Genomic DNA, 17,218 nt, shown 5'->3' with positions numbered 1-17,218 from the left:
ATGGATCTCTTCCTGTGAGAGGATGATGATTGTAGAGGGCTGAAGCTCTGAAAAAGGTGTGCTTGAATCAAACAAGAGAGCACTGAAGACTAATTAGGTAATTCAATGAGAGAAAATGGCTCTATAAGCATATGTTTGGATAAATGACTCTCCTCATGCTTGGGGCTTGCTGAATGCTTGGTGGTGAGGTAATGGTAAGCAAGGATTGGAGGGCTGAGGGAGAGAAGTCAGGGACAAGGAGGAGAGAGGCTGGAGACTCCGGACTCCAGAATCCAGGAGACATCTTTGGCAAGCCATGTGGCAGCTTGCCTGCCTCCTTCACTTCTACCTCTAAAGACCAAGGACTTTGATTTATCCTGACTCTGGCTGATCCTGAAGCCCTCCAGGAGGAGCTAGACCATACTTTACAGATGATGATACAAGGAGACTGAGAGGCAGTTACTGTTCTCTAACCTCCCTCCTCTTGATTATTATTATTATTAGATTATTATTTATTATTTTATTTATTATAAAATAAAATAAAATGTAAAAAAAATAAAAGAAAAAGAAAAAAAAGAAAAGGGGAGTAAGAGAGGCAGGCCTAAGTGGCATCTTGCTCATTCCCCAAGGTCAGAGACAAACAACAGCGACTCTTTTGACTGGGCCACACATATAGTCTCATCCCCATCAATGAATGCATGTCAGCTGAAGTGGTGGAAATGGACGTGCACTTGGGGGGCAGAGAGAAAGAGGCTGAAAACCATGATAGTTAAAAGGAAGTCACATCCCACAGAACTCTACCTCCCTCTCCGGCAGGAGCAGTATGAATCTCTGCTAACATCTGTCATTAACAGTTAATAAAAGCCACAAGAAGGAACAACTTTCAAAGTAGGGCAAGATTATCCATCACGGATACAATTTTGAGCCCAGGCCTCCTCTGCTGGTTCAGTCAGGATCTCAGGAAGATCGACAGCCCCTTGTGTCCTGAATGGTTTTGCACAAAGGTTCCATCAAGTTCCATCAATAGCCAAGGCCTTAGTCCTGGAGAGAACTAAACCTTGAAGGTAGCGCCAATAACTTCTAAGCAAAAACTGGCTTAAGCTGCCTGCGATAATCTTAGTATATTGTGCTCCCCACAAGCCCACATCATTCTCATAGACATTGGCACCCATCTGATTCCTTCTCGATTTGTGGAGATACAAGCAAACCCTCTCCCGCAAGCAGTTAACATATCTGGTCCCTTCCATTCACATTTTTTAATTGCTCTATGGTTTGTTCTTTCACCCGTTTGTTACTTATTAAGCCTCCGTTTAAGTCTACATTTTTTGCTCATATTTTAAATTAGGTACAATTTTTAATTGTGTAATGATCTAATATGTTCTGAGACAAATAAGGATAGAGAGACAACCTTAAAATTAAGATCTGTATTCAAGTCCTACATCCAACACACACTAGATGAATGACTCTGAGCCAATGTTAAACTCTGCTGCCTCAAGGCAACTAAGATGCCCAATTACATTAGGGGAGGGAATTTATACTCTAAGGAATTCTCGGCATTGAGGAAATCATGAGTCCAAGTAAAAAGGATCTAGGAATTTATTTCCATTTTTTACTGAATTCTTTATGTTCTAGAACATGAACATTCTTTGTCATAACAGAAATGATGATTGAGACTCCTCTTCTTTACAATTCATTTGAGACAAAATAGATTTCCCTTAAACATTATGTGTATGTATAAATCCCTATTTTAGTTGTTGCTTTTAGGCAATATAGTGTAGTTTTCTTATATATTCTACAATTTGCTTCATTTTTCAGATCGAATTCAGACCATTACCATTCAATTTCAATGGGTTGTTTTTCATCCATAAAATCCTATTGCATTACTATTGGGTAAATCAACACAACACTAACAGTCTACACTGCCAGCAATAATTCAATTTTAATCTCTGTGAACGAACCCAAGGACATATGAGGATTCAACTTTTAACTGATAACTTAAAAAAAATATTCTTTTTGGTGCAGGGGACAGAGAACTAGCCTTGGAAGACATGGATTCAACTCTTGCCTCTCGCATTTTGGTTGGTAAATATGGGCAAGACAGTTATACATTCAGCACCCCAGGCAATTCTCTAAGATCATATCTTACAGAAGCACAGCCAATGCATCAACAAGAGTTTCACTAGGAATTTCCAACACCTCCGAAGTAAAAAACTGGAAAGTGATAGGTGAACCTCTGAGATTTGTTCCTCCGTTATCATGGAGGTTAAGGAACAATGTAGATGAATAAGTACATGAATGGTCCACTTAGTTCCATCTAGCAGCAATGAGGAATAAGCTTGCAATCTAAGAAAAGCATAAAATTTCTTCCTTTAGAATATAGAGTATTCACAGGGAGGACTGGCAAGACTTACATGAACTGATGCTAAGTGAAACGAGCAGAACCAGGAGATCATTATATATTCTGAGGATGTATTCTGATGGAAGTGGAACTCTTCGATAAACAGAGCTTTAATTGATCAAAGATGGACAGAAGCAGCTACACCCAAAGAAAGAACACTGGGAAATGAATATAAACTGCTTGCATTTTTGTTTTCCTTCCTGAGTTATTTCTACCTTCTGAATTCAATTCTCCCTGTGCAACAAGAAAACTGTTCGGTTCTGCACACATATATTGTATCTAGGATATACTGTAACCTATTCAACATGTAAAGGACTGCTTGCCATCTAGGGGAGGGGGTGGATGGAGGGAGGGGAAAAAGCGGAACAGAAGTGAATGCAAGGGATAATGCTGTAAAAAATTACCCTGGCATGCGTTCTATCAATAAAAAGTTATTTAAAAAAATAGAATATAGAGTATTCAGTAGAGTATTCCCTACCATTGTGTCCACAAATGTGGCTCCCCCCTCACACCTTCCTAATGTAGCTCAATGGTCCAGGATGTCCTGCATCCACCGTTTCTCATCACTAGACTATCCCTGGTTTATGTTTGCATAATCTGGGATTTGCCCGTTCTACTTTCTGGTCACTAGCACTATACTTGTGTATACTTTCCTCTGTTCAGGCAAAGATCATCCTAACTGCTCCCTACTTTTGTAGCCAGTTGGACTTCTGGGAGATAGAACACTTCCTGTAAATAATGACTTAGTCTGATCTGAAGCTTCACTTCAAAGCCTAACAATGTCATCTGTATTTCCTGAGAAAACATACTTTTGATAGATTTTAAAATGGCAAAACTTGGAGAAAACAACAAAACACACCCACTTTCTTCCCCTTAGATGACAGGTGGAGAGAGCTTGCAGGTGAAGGACGTTGAATATACTGTCAGAAGCATTCATTTTTAGCACAGCATTTTTGCTAAGAGGGTTCACTGTGTAGCATTTTGAGAAATATCTAGTGCAAAAAAAGGGCATCAATAGTAAGTGTGCACACACATGTGCACGTGTCTGAAGTTGGAAAGGTTTGGGATACAACTAAGACATCATCCAGCTGTTCCCGGAGTCCTTTTTCTTGATTTCTTCCTCAATTCTGGCTCCTTGTGCAGGTTTTGCATTAATATCTAAAGTTACCTTCATGGGGGGAAGTCTCAACAGAAAGTATGGAATAGTTGAGAGCCAGATGTCAGACCTTGGGGAATTTTTACCTGGAGGAAATAAGGGAAATGAATGAATGAAAAAGCATTTATTAAACATCAAATGTATGCCAAAACCTTTACTAAACACTGGGGATAGATATATATAGAAAACAAAAGAAACCCTTCCCTTAATAGGTTTACATTCCAATGGGAATATTGAAATAAAACATAGTGGAGGAGGAGCCACAGTGGTGCACTTTGGTTACAGAGGAGTAAATGGGGGCAGAATGGAGCAGACTGACCTCTACACCAGAGCAATGGCAGAGTTGATTTAACTGATCATGGTTCCAGGAGTGACAGAGGATTCATAATGGGAGCAGGAGGGAGGAGGAATCTGGGCAGGTGTGAAGCAGAGGAAAAGAAAATAAGGAAAATGAGAAACATCTCTACTCAACTCAGAGGAGAGGAGCAATAGCTACGTGTGCTCATTGACCTTGCAAGTAAACAAGGAAAAAGGGAAGTTATCAGGTTCTTGCTTCCTGGAGAAGGGAGAAGAAATGAAGACCAACTGGTAAACTAGAGCAGCCCCACCTCCTGCTTTTGGTCAAACTGTCACATGCTTCTAATCACCTAAGACCCAAAGCGGTAACCCAATCCCATGCCTTCCCCCACCTCGCCTCCCCTCCCCCCCCCCCCCCAGTCTCCTGTTACCTCCCGTCACCAGCTTGCCAGTAGGAATTCCAGATAAAACCTCGAGACTGACAAGAGAAGTCAAACTCTGTTGCTCCTGCCACACACATCCCAAATATTCCTCTGCTGCCAGGAGATACATGGGGGAGCAATGAGTTTTTCTACTGCTTCCTCCCATTCAAAAAGCTAGAAATAATCATTTGTTAGCCAAGGAAGGCAGAGCTAGGTCATCCTGTAACAAGACAAAAACATGTCTATATGCAGCTGGTAAGGAGCCAGTGGAGAAAGACTGAAAACGCATGAGACAGGGAATAGGGCTAGAATAAGGGCTATAGCACAAGGGAGAAATTTAATAAAGGCACAGGCAGAGAATGAAGACTTACCAAAGAGAAGGGACTGGATGGCACCGTGGAAAGGCCAGACTGTCAGAGGACCTGGGGTTGAACTCTGACTCATCACTTATTGTGTAACCTTGGAAAAGTCGCTGTAAAAACCATCTACCTCAAAGATTCATCAAACTATTCTTTAACTGGCATAACTATCAAGGGATGGGCCTCAAATCTCCTTTGCCCTCAGGTTCCATTCTCAGATTTCTGCCATACTAGAGGGAAAGGGGACCAGCCATGTCTGCTCACTGGGATGCTGGCTTAGGGCTACTTGGATACTTTCAGTCATGGGACAATGACACCGCTTGTCGAGAGACTTTTTAGAAAGTTGTGATAATGGCTTCCAAGACTCTGTGAAGCTTTTGACTATTGGTTTTAAAATGTTCTTTTGAATAAATGACACTTATACTGCCTTAAAAAAATTGGGGCAGTTATGTGGTATAGTAGATAGATCACCAACCATGGAGTCAGGAGGACATGAGTTCAAATTCACCTTCAGACACTTGACACTTCCTAGTTGTGTGACCGACCATAGGCAAGACACTTAACCCTGATTGCCTTGCAACACACACAAACACACACAAGAATTTCAACCATCATTCTATAATGCCATGAATTTTTTTTGTTGTTCTTGAAAATAGTAGACATAAGCTTTTGGCCCTATGTCCTCAATCTTAAAAAGATAGTGACTCCTGAGATCCCTTCCTACCTTGATTTACTGTTAAAACATCTTCCTATATGATAAAAAGGGGAAAGAGAACAGATGGTGATTCTGAACTTATAGAGAAATTGAGGAAGCTCTTTCAGGATTCACCAAAATTTTTGAAGCACTTGGGGATTTCTCAAGATTGTTAAGAGAATAACTTGCCACCTGAAATAAGCATGCAAAGTAGGGAAGAGAGGTGCTTGAGGACTTGAGTAAACAAAAGCACTATAGAGTAACCACTATAGAAAATTTGGGATTTGCTTCTGATTTTTCATTTTACTGTGAGTTTTACTAATTTTAGCTAAGTGTATGCAATGCTTAAAACCCTCCTGAAATTCATGATCTTCAGAAGATTTTATTAGTATTAGAAGATGTCAAATGCCGACATTCATTACACATTCAAAAGATTTCTCTCCAATATGAACATTTTAGTATAAACATAAAAACTATACTCCTAAGGGAAAGCTTTCCTCACCCTATTATTTGTAAAACTATTGCATGAACTTTCTGGTGTTTGGTAAAATGTGGGCTCCTGTGAAGTGACTTTTCACATTTATAAATAAAGCTCTTCTCCATTGTGAACTCTCTGTATTAAGATGGGTCCTTCTAATGGAGGATTTCCCCAATTCATGTTTTTCTCTCATGTGAACTCTTTGATGTACAATTTGAGAGCTGTGTTCAAGCAGAAAGCCTTTCCACATTCACTAAACTGAGGTTTCTCTCCAGTATGATGTTTGATGTACAAGAAGATGCATTTTTCAGAGGAAGGACGTTCTACATTCTACCTATATATAAGGATTTTCTCCACTATGCATCCATTAGTGTTGCATAAGTTTTCTGTTTGTTTGTTTTCTCAAATAAGGCCTTCCCACAATCTGTGTGCATGCATAAGGTTTCTCTCAGTGTAAATTCTCTGGGATCAAACAAGTTCCTTCATTTGAAAGGTTTTCCTATACTGTGTTCATTGTTCAGGTTTATTGTAATAACCGTGTTAGCACCCTTAGAATCAGCCAGAGTCAGGATAAGCAAAAGTCCTTAGTCTTTATTCTTGCTCTTTAGGGGTAGAAGTGAAGGGGTTGGAAGCAGGATCTCTGCAACCTTCCTTTTTCCTTGTCTACAGCCAAAGTGACTCTTGCTCGTCTTACTCCATCCCCAGTCCCTCCTACAATTCTCTGTATACACCAATCATCGAGCCAGCACAGAAGAGTGCTAAGGACCATTTTCCAACCATATACCCATAGAGTATTGTCCAATTGGTACTTAGCCTCAAGTGCTTGGGTGTCCTGACCTCAGTGCATTGACTCAAGAGTTTCAGCCCTCTACATCTCCTGCTTTCTTTTGTTTTAGAACACAGGTAGTCTTGCCATCCCTGACTTCTCAGGGAGGTGAGAACCCCAAAATGAGGTGATCACACCCTCCCTGACTTCTCAGGAAAGGAAGTAAAAACACCAAAAAAGAGGTGATCACTCATCCCGACTTCTCAGGAAGGGAGGTGAAAGTACTGAAAAGGAGATGATCATGCCCTCCCTGACATCTCAGGGAGATGAAAAACACCAAAGGAAAGTGGGGATTGCGAACAGGTTTCTGGGCTGAAGGGTTTTATTAGAAACAGGTATGCACAAACCCATCAGCATGGGAGGTATTACACAAGCACATATCAATATTGCACAGGCTAGTAGTGATGACTCTCCGCACAACCACTGCAGGCTCAAGGTGGTACAACAAACATCAATTGTACATGCAAGTAGTGATATAACAAACAATATGAATCACCATAGTGTTGTAAAAGAGTTCCACAAGTTCTAAAAGAAGGGTATGTAAACAACAGTCACACATACGCCTTCTTCAGCAGCCAAGAGATAGTCCAAAATCAATCTATTGTGCATTGCTTCACATGTCATGGGATCCAATGATTCCCACAAGTTTTTGAAGTCCTGCAACAGTCTTTTCATATCTCAGAGAATCCAGTGATTCCTGAGAGTTTTGCAGTTCTACAATTGTTGATGTCCACAAGTCAAACGCCATAACTGCCGTGCTCATTCAGTGGTGAGCACAGACAGCAATGGAACCACCATTGTTTCTTGGGTCTTCTTCCTTTCAAGGTGTGCTCCACCTCTCTCTGATGGACAAGGTGAATACGGCTCATTGGCACCCATCTGATTCCTTCTCCATTTGTGGAGATAACAACAAACCCTCTCCCCCAAGCAGTTAACATATTGGGTCCCTTCCATTCACCACTTTCTGAGCCTCTCCACATCACCTGGCGATTAAAGATAATGGAGAGGCTCGCACTGGACACTGCCCTTCCGGTGGGTTATAAAACCTGCCTGCCAGAGCCAATGCACCTTGTCAAACATCAAGAAATAGTATAAAGAGCTAGATTTACAAGTTCTCTAGGGTTTTCTGTGGCTCCCCCTTACTTTTGTTTTCAGAGGAGCATCTTAATGTCTCTGTTTCTCTTCTCTACTATTGCCTGTACTTGAGGATTAAAAGGTATGCTAGTGGTGTGTAAAATCTTACACTGTGCACAAAAGTGTGCAAAATGTTTAGAAGTATATGCAGGTCCATTGTCTGTTTTCCTTGCTTGTGGCGCACCCATAATTGCAAATGCTTGTATAAGGAATTCAGTGACCACTCAGGCTGTCTCTTTTGCTGCTGGTATTGTAAAAGTGAATCCTGAAAAGGTGTCTACCACAACATGGAAAAAAGACATACGACCAAAAGATTTATAATGGGTCAAATCCATTTGCCACATTTCAATGGGTCTCAAACCACAAGGGTTCTTCTCTGGAGGCAGTGTAGGAGCGTGGAAAGCAGGCAAGCTGTACAGGTTTTTACTATGCTCCTAGCTTCCTCTCTTGTTATTCCAAATTGTAAGCGTAAACCTCGAGCAGCCTGATGATATTTAGAATGAGATTCTTGGTCTGCCTTTCAAGGTGTGCTCCATCTCTTTCTGATGGACAAGGTGAATACAGCTCATTGGCACCCATCTGATTCCTTCTCCATTTGTGGAGATAAGAGCAAACCCTCTCCCCCAAGCACTTTATCTATCCGGTCCCTTCCATTCACCACTTTCTGAGCCTCTCCACATCACCTGGCGATTAAAGATAATGGAGAGGCTCGCACTGGACACTGCCCTTCCGGTGGGTTATAAAACCTGCCTGCCACAGCCAATGCACCTTGTCAAACATCAAGAAATAGTATAAAGAGCTAGATTTACAAGTTCTCTAGGGTTGTCTGTGGCTCCCCCTTTCTTTTGTTTTCAGAGGAGCATCTTAATGTCTCTCTTTCTCTTCTCTACTATTGCCTGTACTTGAGGATTAAAAGGTATGCTAGTGGTGTGTAAAATCTTACACTGTGCACAAAAGTGTGCAAAATGTTCAGAAGTATATGCAGGTCCATTGTCTGTTTTCCTTGCTTGTGGCGCACCCATAATTGCAAATGCTTGTATAAGGAATTCAGTGATCACTCAGGCTGTCTCTTTTGCTGCTGGTATTGTAAAAGTGAATCCTGAAAAGGTGTCTACCACAACATGGAAAAAAGACAGAGGACCAAAAGATTTATAATGGGTCAAATCCATTTGCCACATTTCAATGGGTCTCAAACCACAAGGGTTCTTCTCTGGAGGCAGTGTAGGAGCGTGGAAGGGCAGGCAAGGTGTACAGGTTTTTACTATGTTCCTACCTTCCTCTCTTGTTATTCCAAATTGTAAGCATAAAGCTCGAGCAGCCTGATATTTAGAATGAGATTCTTGGGCTGCCTTTCAAAGTGTGCTCCATCTCTTTCTGATGGACAAGGTGAATATGGCTTGTTGGCACTCATCTGATTCCTTCTCCATTTGTGGAGATAAGAGCAAACCCTCTCTCCAAAGCAGTTTATCTATCCGGTCCCTTCCATTCACCACTTTCTGAGCCTCTCCACATCACCTGGCGATTAAAGATAATGGAGAGGCTCGCACTGGACACTGCCCTTCCGGTGGGTTATAAAACCTGCCTGCCAGAGCCAATGCACCTTGTCAAGCATCAAGAAATAGTATAAAGAGCTAGATTTACAAGTTCTCTAGGGTTGTCTGTGGCTCCCCCTTACTTTTGTTTTCAGAGGAGCATCTTAATGTCTCTCTTTCTCTTCTCTACTATTGCCTGTACTTGAGGATTAAAAGGTATGCTAGTGGTGTGTAAAATCTTACACTGTGCACAAAAGTGTGCCAAATGTTCAGAAGTATATGCAGGTCCATTGTCTGTTTTCCTTGCTTGTGGCGCACCCATAATTGCAAATGCTTGTATAAGGAATTCAGTGATCACTCAGGCTGTCTCTTTTGCTGCTGATATTGTAAAAGTGAATCCTGAAAAGGTGTCTACCACAACATGGAAAAAAGACATACGACCAAAAGATTTATAATGGGTCAAATCCATTTGCCACATTTCAATGGGTCTCAAACCACAAGGGTTCTTCTCTGGAGGCAGTGTAGGAGCGTGGAAGGGCAGGCAAGGTGTACAGGTTTTTACTATGCTCCTACCCTCCTCTCTTGTTATTCCAAATTATAAGAGTAAAGCTCGAGCAGCCTGATGATATTTAGAATGAGATTCTTGGGCTGCCTTTCAAAGTGTGCTCCATCTCTTTCTGGTGGACAAGGTGAATATGGCTCATTGGCACCCATCTGATTCCTTCTCCATTTGTGGAGATACAAACAAACCCTCTCCCCCAAGCAGTTAACATATCGGGTCCCTTCCATTCACCACTTTCTGGGCCTCTCCACATCACCTGGCGATTAAAGATAATGGAGAGGCTTGCACTGGACACTGCCCTTCCGGTGGGTTATAAAACCTGCCTGCCACAGCCAATGCACCTTGTCAAACATCGAGAAATAGTATAAAGAGCTAGATTTACAAGTTCTCTAGGGTTGTCTATGGCTCCCCCTTTCTTTTGTTTTCAGAGGAGCATCTTAATGTCTCTCTTTCTCTTCTCTACTATTGCCTGTACTTGAGGATTAAAAGGTATGCTAGTGGTGTGTAAAATCTTACACTGCGCACAAAAGTGTGCAAAATGTTCAGAAGTATATGCAGGTCCATTGTCTGTTTTCCTTGCTTGTGGCGCACCCATAATTGCAAATGCTTGTATAAGGAATTCAGTGATCACTCAGGCTGTCTCTTTTGCTGCTGGTATTGTAAAAGTGAATCCTGAAAAGGTGTCTACCACAACATGGAAAAAAGACAGAGGACCAAAAGATTTATAATGGATCAAATCCATTTGCCACATTTCAATGGGTCTCAAACCACAAGGGTTCTTCTCTGGAGGCAGTGTAGGAGCGTGGAAGGGAAGGCAAGGTGTACAGGTTTTTACTATGCTCCTACCTTCCTGTCTTGTTATTCCAAATTATAAGCGTAAAGCTCGAGCAGCCTGATGATATTTAGAATGAGATTCTTGGGCTGCCTTTCAAAGTGTGCTCCATCTCTTTCTGGTGGACAAGGTGAATATGGCTCATTGGCACCCATCTGATTCCTTCTCCATTTGTGGAGATACAAACAAACCCTCTCCCCCAAGCAGTTAACATATCGGGTCCCTTCCATTCACCACTTTCTGGGCCTCTCCACATCACCTGGCGATTAAAGATAATGGAGAGGCTCGCACTGGACACTGCCCTTCTGGTGGGTTATAAAACCTGCCTGCCACAGCCAATGCACATTGTCAAACATCAAGAAGTAGTATAAAGAGCTAGATTTACAAGTTCTCTAGGGTTGCCTGTCCACTGTGTGAGTGGACCTGCAAGATATCAATCTTACCTGGATGCTTTCTCACTTGCTCTTGAAGTTCCTAAAAGGGCTGATATATATTAGAGGTTACAAATTTTATTTGGGCTATGGCAATTTTTTGTACCACACCTACTGAACAAGCTAAATCAGATACTCTATTTATCCCTCCTGGATAATAAATAAGAGTTAGAATGATCGCATACAATTCATTCTGCTGAGTGGACTGAAAAGGAATTCTGAGTACTCTCTTTACAGTTAAGTCACAAGAGTATACAGCACAAATATTCCGTTTGGATGCATCTGTAAAGAGAGTTGGTCCTTTAAGAGGACCTTTAAAAACCTTTTCTTCAAGAATCCACTGTCAATTATGTAATAGTCTGGTTCTCTTTAATGGAGTCCCGTGTGTAAAATTTGGAGCCATAGCTAATAAAATTTGCCACTCTGGGACGGTTTCACAGCATACATTAATTTGTGCATTAGTATAAAAGGTGTATATCTTATCCCAGTTAACTGTACTGCTCGCTCAATGGCTTTTAATAAAATTCTAGCCATAGGCACTGGGTAAAGATTAAGAGTTTGTTCTGGTTGTGTTGGGAGGTTCACCCACTCTATCACACACTGTCTGCTTGATGAAGGACTGCTGTGGGTGCCTCTTGTGTAGCAAAAACGGATATTTCCAAGGGTTTTTGAATGACATTCAACCACATTGGATAAAGTCAGTTCAAGTTCTCTGAAAGACTTGTGAGCTTTTTTTGTAAGCTGGCGTGGTGAGTTTAAAACAGTGTCTCTCCTTAAAGTGTCATTTAATGGTTGTAATTGATAGGTAGTCAATCCTAACCCTCGACACATCCCTTAGATAAGAGCTGTAGTCAGGCAGAAAGTCTTCCCATAGTCATTACGTTCTTAAGATCTTTCACAGTATGGATAATCTGATGTCAAATGAGGTCTATCTTCCAACTGTCTGGAATTGTCTGTTTGATTTCAGACCTCCTGTCCCAACCTGAAAGAGATAAAAATGTAAATATTCCATTTCCTGCTGCATTACACTTAATCATATCTCCTATCGCCTCAATCAATAAAGATGATCAAATAATAAAATATACAACATAGGACACATTAGCTTTGTGTACTATAATGAGCTTTTACACTTTAAAATAAGCTTCTATACCAACACTACAAGAAAGTCTAAGATAGAAAAGAAACTCTCACATTCATCAAATCATTCATATCAGCACTTATCTGATTAAAAAAATCAACAGGTTCTATTGGGGAATGTCTAAGATACATTCCTCTAACACAATATTACCTCACTTTAAAAAATGACAAATATGAAGAGTTCAGCGAAGCAAGGAAAGACTTAGGTGAACTATCACAGGGAAATAAGAAGAGTAAACAAAATATACAATGACAACAAAAATACAACATAATATGTAATTATAAGGACAAAGGATGGTCCCAGAGTAGAGCTGAGAACATGTACCTCCCTCCCTTCATGGCAGAAGTGGAAGATTCCCAGTATGGAACAATGTATACGTATATTAAATAAAGAGGTGACAATTTGTTAGTTTTCAATTCGTTTCTTTTTTTTTTTTTTTATTTTTTAACCTTATAAGGAAAAGCTTGTTTAATAGGGGAGTAGGAAGAGGTATATTTAGAAATAATTGTGAAGTAAAAATAAAATAGATTGATAATAATAACGGTTTAAATGGTGCAAGATTCCTTGAAGGATATAATGCAAGTCTTTTTTTAATTAGAAAACTAGTAAATATGTATTTATTCAGAAAATATTATTAGAGAAATGGCTACTTGTCAGGCATGTTAAGGTGAGGTCTCCTCTCTCGTATGCATTAGCATAGATGTTTGCCGAGGTCCCTTCCAATTCTGAAATTAAGTATCAGGGCAGGGCAGGCAGAAGAGGTAAACTAATGCTTATTAAATGGGTTTGTTACTCTTGTGGCAGCAAAGAACAAGTTGGGAGGTTCCATAAACAGTGAAATGCTCCAGACATTCATTTTTCCACATATGTTCATGTCTTCAAGTCCTAGAACACTGGAGGAACTCTTGGATGAGAATCTGAATCACTTAAAAGAGTCTGGCCTAGATCCACGCAGGGAAGAACGTGTAGATAAAAAATGCCTATTATCCACACCCTAACATGCAGCTAGATGGGCAACATTCAGAATTCATCCCACAGTGCAATTTTAAAGCTTAGAACTACAGTTTTTGTTTAACTATGTATACATATCTTGGATTTAACATATACTTTAACATATTTGACATGTATGGGACTACCTGCCATATAGGGGAGGGAGTGGGAGGAAGGAGAGGAAAAGGTGGAACAGAAGGTTTTGCAAGGGTCAAAGTTGAACAATTACCCATTCATATGTTTTGTAAATAAAAAGCTAAAATAAAAAAAAATAAATTTTAAACTAGTTTTTGGGACCTTTTATATTTATTCATATCTTAGAAGGATGGACACTGCAAAAGGGTAATAAGTTGTTCTAATAACTGAAAAGGAGAAAAGGCTGAAATGCCTTTGGGAAATCAAACGTCCCCTTAATGTCCCCAGACTTCTCCCTGACACAAAGATTCATATCTTACATACAAATATTCTCACACGGGTGTTGATGACACATATAAGAAGAATTTCAAGTATTACATATGTAAAGTAACTCTATCAAAGGCCTTTGATTTCATTAAGTGTGAAAACTACTTTCCTCCACCAATACTGGCTGCAACTCATCTAGAATTTTAGAGTTTTACTTACCGAAGGTTGAGAAAGAATCACTGATAAGGCTCATACTCACATAGTTACCATCAGAGGTAAGGCATAGAGCATTACTAAATTCACAAGGAAAGATTAAAAATTTGTCAGAGAAACTGTCTGCCTATAACGGATAAATGGTCCAAGAATATAAAGAGAAAAATCCAAATGGGAAAAGAAAGACAAATTTAAAAGTCAAATGAAAAATCACTGAAACCTTAATAATCAATCAACTGACCATGAATTGGAACAATTGCCCCCAAATGCGGTTTAACAACATGACGTGATTCCAGCGCAGGAAGAAAAGCGGCCTTTGTCACTCGGGCCGCCAGGGTCCTCCCGGATCCAGCCGCTTTTCTGACCCCGAGGCCCTGCGGGATTATACAAAGAGGGGTCAGTCCGCCAGGGCCGGGCTCGGTGCTAAGCGTGAACTACACGCACACACGCGCACACACAGGCCCGCATAGATGGGAGACAGAGGGAAGGGGGAGGAATAATTAGCAGCGGGAAGGTCCGGAATAAGGGGGATGGGAAAGGAGTCCCGCAGAAGATGGAGTCCCGCGGAAGCTTTTCTGCGGTGGCTGCCCCGAAAAAGGAGTCCCGCGGAAGCTTTTCTGCGGTAGCTGCCCCGAAAAAGGAGTCCCGCGGAAGCTTTTCTGCAGTAGCTGCCCCGAAAAAGGAGTCCCGCGGGAGGAGACGGACTGGCGGGGGTGGGGGGGGGAACAAGGGAGAAAATGGCAGGAACAGAGATGGGAGTTTAAATGAATGTTCCGCCCCCGAGGAAAGCCAGACCCCTGCACCTTTCCGTGACTCCCCACAGGGACCCCTCCCCTTTGGGCCCCGCATGCAGGGCGGGCAGGGTGTTGGCTGACGCGCCGCTGACTGGCGGGACTGGGCGCCAGATCCCAAGGTCGTTGGTCCCAAAAGAGCCCCGGCCCCAGGACCTCTGAAGGGGGAGCCCCCACTTACCGAGGAAGAGTCAGGGGGGACGGAGCCTGGCGGCCATTTCTCCTCCTCGGAGCCTCACCTGGAGAGGGAGCGATAAAGGGGCAGGAAGGAGGTTCTCATCCCTGTGACTGCCCCGACACCGAGCCCGGAGGGGCCTGGGAGGAGAGGGGTCACTCGGGCTCCGGAGGGAGCGGCTCCTCTGTGGCGACTCTCTGGGGCGATGGCAGGATTACAGGCAGGAGGAGAGCGCTAGAGCCCCAACTTCCGTTTCCGGGAAAGCACGTGAAGAGAACCACGTGGGATGCCAAGTTCTGCCCCCTGCGGCAACGCGGCCTTTTGGGAAGTGAAGTTTGGACTCCAGGAGTGACTTGTGCGCATGCTCCGCAGCGACCTGCAGGTCCCATAGGTTAGAAAAAGAAGTCACCTGTATCCTGGTGGTTTCAGCATCAAAAATAATAATTGTTAATTAATTGAAATAAATTTACATTCCTTTGGGCAAAGCAGGGAAGGGCATGGAAAGGAAGGGCAGGGCGGGGAGGGGCGGGGAGCCGTGGGGCGCCGCCAGTTCCGCCTGGGTCCCCCTAGTGGCCGCTCCCGCTCACACTCGCAGCTGTTGCTGTTCCGGTTTGTCCCTCCAAGGGGACCCTGACTTTAGGGAGCCGGGGTCATGACCCGCAGCTGCGCAGAGCCCCCAGCCTCCCTCCCCTCGCCTCCCTCTGGATCCAGGGGCCGCGGGGGGATCAAGTCCAAAAATAAATAAACAATCCGGGAGGGGAAGAGCCTCGGTTTGGGCACAAAGAAACCTTGGCTGTTGTTCGGGGCCTGGTTGGCTTGGAGCCAGACGGTTGTTTCTGTTTGGGCCCGAGGTTCCGGCCTCCCCGGGGGGTTTTTTAACCAGGTAAAGCCGGCTCTTCTCGGCCCCTGTGCTTGCGGAGCCGGGATTCCCGAATGGGCGTTGGCTCGGGCAAACTCAGGCCGGGAAAGAGCTTGGCTCAAAAGGGCAAAGTCTCCCCCACCCGCATCTCGCCCCTGGGACCCAGACGGCCGGGAGGAGGGACTGAGGCCGTGACCTTGCCTGAGGCTGTGACCTTGCCTGAGGCCGTGACCTTGCCTGAGGCCGTGACCTTGCCTGAGCCCGTGACCTTGCCTGAGCCCGTGACCTTGTCTGAGACCGTGACCTTGCCTGAGGCCGTGACCTTGCCTGAGGCCGTGACCTTGCCTGAGGCTGTGACCTTGCCTGAGGCCGTGACCTTGCCTGAGGCTGTGACCTTGCCTGAGGCTGTGACCTTGCCTGAGGCCGGGGTCCTCTACAAGAAGGGGAGAAGAAGGACTCGGAGAGAAGAGGACAGATTGACCCCAGGGGCTCTGTGGGGTCCTAGGCCAGGCTGGGCAGGCCCCCCACAACCCACCTCGGACTTCTGAAGTTTCCCGGCTCCTGGGCCCATTGGCCAGAGGGTGGGGGCCGGGCTAGGTCTGGGGCCCAATCAGAGGCTGCCGTCCCGCCTCCTCTCCCCGCTTTCTGTTCCAGTCTCCTCTTCCCCTCCGGGGCTCACAGTGACCTCTGGCAGGGGCGCGGTCTGATCCCGGGGCTTCTGCCCCCAGGCCCCCTCCCCATTCCGTTCATTTCCAGCAGCTGGAGCTGGGGACGGGAGGAATAGGAAGATCCTGCCCAGAGGGGGCTCCCCTTCTCCTGGGAGGGAAAGGGTGGGGCCGGGTCGGTGTGAGGCAGACCCCGCTCCCTGGGAGCGCCAGGACCCGAGCCCGCGAGTCGCCCTCATGAGGTCAGGGAACCAAATGCTGAGGTCTCGTGGCAGGTTCGGGTTCAGGGAAGCAGACGGAGAGGTGGGGCTCCCCTGCACCCCCTGGGGACCTGGCGCATGGGGAGGGAGTGTGGGGAGCCCCCTTCTGGCGGCGCATCATCCATCATGAACCTGGACCGGTAACAAGAAGCTTATTCTGGGCCTCGGGGAGTCAGCCTTTGTTCCGCAGGAATAGAATTCCTCTGGGGCAAAGTCCCGGCAGGGAAGGGAAGGTTCTGGGAGAGATCCCGGCAGAGCCATCAAGGCTTCTTGGGGAAATCGGGGAGGATGGAGGAGAACATCCCCCCCGCCAGAGGCTCGCGGTGCCGGGAAGACACATCCCTCCGCATCTTAGGTCCTCTGCAAGGGGAGGGTGTCAAACTGGCCCTTTTCTGAGCCTTTGGCTCCAAGCCGGCCCTGCTGGGAGGGGGGAGGGGGGAAGGTTGTCAGCTTGAGCTGGAATTGAATAGAAAATCTTCCGTTGAATGGGGGTTTCTCCCGCGCCCCGAGATTGGCGTCTCCAGCTCAGCCGCCCCCCCTGCTCACAGAACGAAGCTGTTTGTCCTGGGCAGGGCCTTTGCGGGGCGGGATCCCGGGAGAATTTGTCCTTCTAGGAGCTGTAGAG

General features: G+C 44.4%; 2 long non-coding RNA genes across 3 annotated transcripts; both read right to left on the bottom strand.

Annotated features, from left to right (window-relative positions):
- Positions 1-1,557: 1,557 nt before the first annotated feature.
- Positions 1,558-4,189, bottom strand: LOC127545907 (uncharacterized). Its single transcript, XR_007949868.1, has 2 exons — positions 3,853-4,189; positions 1,558-3,619 (listed from the first exon to the last, which is right to left on the bottom strand). It is a non-coding gene; the product is annotated as an uncharacterized LOC127545907 (long non-coding RNA).
- A 2,724-nt stretch (positions 4,190-6,913) lies between these two features.
- LOC127545243 (uncharacterized) lies at positions 6,914-15,069 on the bottom strand. 2 transcript variants are annotated; one of them, XR_007949620.1, is made up of 5 exons: positions 14,816-15,069; positions 14,085-14,217; positions 11,014-12,082; positions 9,849-10,178; positions 6,914-8,181 (listed from the first exon to the last, which is right to left on the bottom strand). It is a non-coding gene; the product is annotated as an uncharacterized LOC127545243 (long non-coding RNA). The 2 variants fall into 2 exon arrangements; XR_007949626.1 differs by lacking the exon at positions 14,085-14,217 and having other exon boundaries at positions 14,816-15,068.
- Positions 15,070-17,218: the final 2,149 nt, after the last annotated feature.

Source organism: Antechinus flavipes, chromosome 1 (genome assembly GCF_016432865.1).
Source record: "Antechinus flavipes isolate AdamAnt ecotype Samford, QLD, Australia chromosome 1, AdamAnt_v2, whole genome shotgun sequence".
Classification (NCBI taxonomy): Eukaryota; Metazoa; Chordata; class Mammalia; order Dasyuromorphia; family Dasyuridae; genus Antechinus; species Antechinus flavipes.
Note: the sequence above shows the minus strand (reverse complement) of the source record. Positions and strands in the feature narration are given on the sequence as shown.